This window comes from Hyposmocoma kahamanoa, unplaced genomic scaffold (assembly GCF_003589595.1).
Source record: "Hyposmocoma kahamanoa isolate Upper Pololo Valley unplaced genomic scaffold, ASM358959v1 100021, whole genome shotgun sequence".
In the NCBI taxonomy this organism is placed as follows: domain Eukaryota; kingdom Metazoa; phylum Arthropoda; class Insecta; order Lepidoptera; family Cosmopterigidae; genus Hyposmocoma; species Hyposmocoma kahamanoa.
In genome coordinates, this window is record NW_020653200.1 from 8,872,526 (window position 1) to 8,874,725 (window position 2,200).

Here is a 2,200-nt window from a genome sequence, read left to right on the forward strand (position 1 = left end):
AAGCATTTCTACAGGAATATATCCGGATCAATTTAAACGTTCTGTTGTACATCCAATTTACAAAGCGGGGGATAGAATCCGTCTCAACAACTATAGGCCCATCTCAGTCCTACCAGCTTTATCAAAAATCCTTGAGCGCGTTCTTAACAACAGGTTAGTTAATTGTCTGGAACTGGCCACCTTTTATCAGACAACCAGTACGGGTTTCGAAGGAGTAAATCCACTTCTGACGCAGTCCATAATTTTGTTAATCATGTGGTTGTCAGCTTGAATAAACAGCATCGGGGCCTTGGAATATTTTTGGATCTAGCTAAGGCCTTTGTTACGGTTTCGATACCCGGACTTCTACATAAGCTCCAGTCTTTGAGACTGAGGGGACTGCAGTTTAATATTTTTAAAAGCTATCTATCGGGGAGATTTCAGTGTGTTAAAGTTGATGCTCACGCTAGCGATTCCCCACCTATCACTTTCGGAGTCCCTCAAGGAAGTGTATTGACGGACTCTGCAATCTACAGCTTCAGAACTGTAAATTTTTTTCATACGCTGATGATACAGCACTGATTTTCACAAGTGTAAATTGGGATGAAACATCGATCTGCCCAGGCTGGCTTTAATATAGTTAAGGAGTGGTTAAGCACCATTTGCTCACACTTACCGTAGATAAAACTAAAGTCGTACCTTTCTCGATTCGTACCCATACTCTATTACGAAACTAACTCAAAATTGATGTCACCTCCAATCAAGTTCGGAATCCTCAGATGAGGATGTCTTTTTGAAGACTACAAACAGCATAAAATACTACTACTATACTACTTGACTCTAATCTCAATTTTAAACAATAGATATACTTGTTATCAGCGCGCATCCGTAAGCTGATTTATATTTTTAAGTGTCATCTACATGTGGCAGACCGTGATATTATGAAAATGGTGTACCTTGCTCTGGGACAAAACCTACTAACCTACTGTATTCCAACTTGGGGTGGGGCTGCTAAGAGTAATTTTCTTCTTGCAGAGCGAGCACAGGAGTTGTCCTACAGATTGCCTTCAAGCCCTACCGGTTTCCAACAAGTGATCTTTACGCTTATTGTCAGGTCCTCACTGTCCGACATATATTCATTCTCTGCACTGTGTTGAAGCAACACTCCCTCACACCCTATGACAGTGCCTCTAATAGACGACATTGCTTAGTGGCTTCCTACAGGTTGCCTTCAAGCCCTACCGGTTTCCAACCGGTTTCAGGACTCAGGACCGTTTCAGGACTGCATTCAGTCATGGATTCTTCTGCTTCCTGGGATGTTTTCTACATAATAGATTGCATCGCGAACTTAACATCTGTGGTTTATATAAATTTGAAAGTAAAAAGAAATTGGCAAACTGGTTGCAAAAGTTAAATTATGAGGATACTGAAGCTATATTCCATCCCATAGTGTGACTCAAGGTTTTGCTGATCTGTAGGATTACCATATATTTACAAATTCTTTTCAGCTATGCGCGGGCGGGGTACGGGGTGGTGGGGTGAGCGGTGGCGATATGTCAGTGTCAGTTAGTATCATACTTTCAGTAACTCTAGTTTGCTACACCATTTTACACACATTCCTCGTTCGCATCTCTCGCACACATTCCTCGCACACATTTCTTGCTATTTTGTATATACAAATACTTCGCTCTGCTAACCCTTTTCCACCGGAGCTGTGCTAAGCGAGCTATTGGTGGATTTTTTCCTCGCACACTGCTTCGCTACGTCGCACATCTCTGGTAGAAAGGCAGCCTTAGCCTTTAACAGCATTAACAGGCACCAGCTCCAACAAAAAGCTGTTAATGTTTCTTAAATTACTGAGAACCTTCTGAACGAGTTTTTGTGGAGAAATAAACATAGTATTTTTTATTATTATTTATTTATTTATTTTCTCCCAATAGCTTACAAATACTAAAATGGCAATTTGTACAGATATAAATGTAAACAATGCTAAAATGGGAGACTGGTGTCCAAGCTAGGTAAAAAAACCTGTGTTATATATCACCAGGCCTCCACCCCACGGACATGACTGTAAAATTGTACATAATACACTCATAAGTTTAGGCAGCTGTTATGCAAGTATAACATAAAATGCGTGTGCGCATGTGTGTGTGTGTGTGTGTGTGTGTGTGTGAGTGTGTGTGTGTGTGTGTGTGTGTGTGTGTGTGTGTGTGTGTGTGTG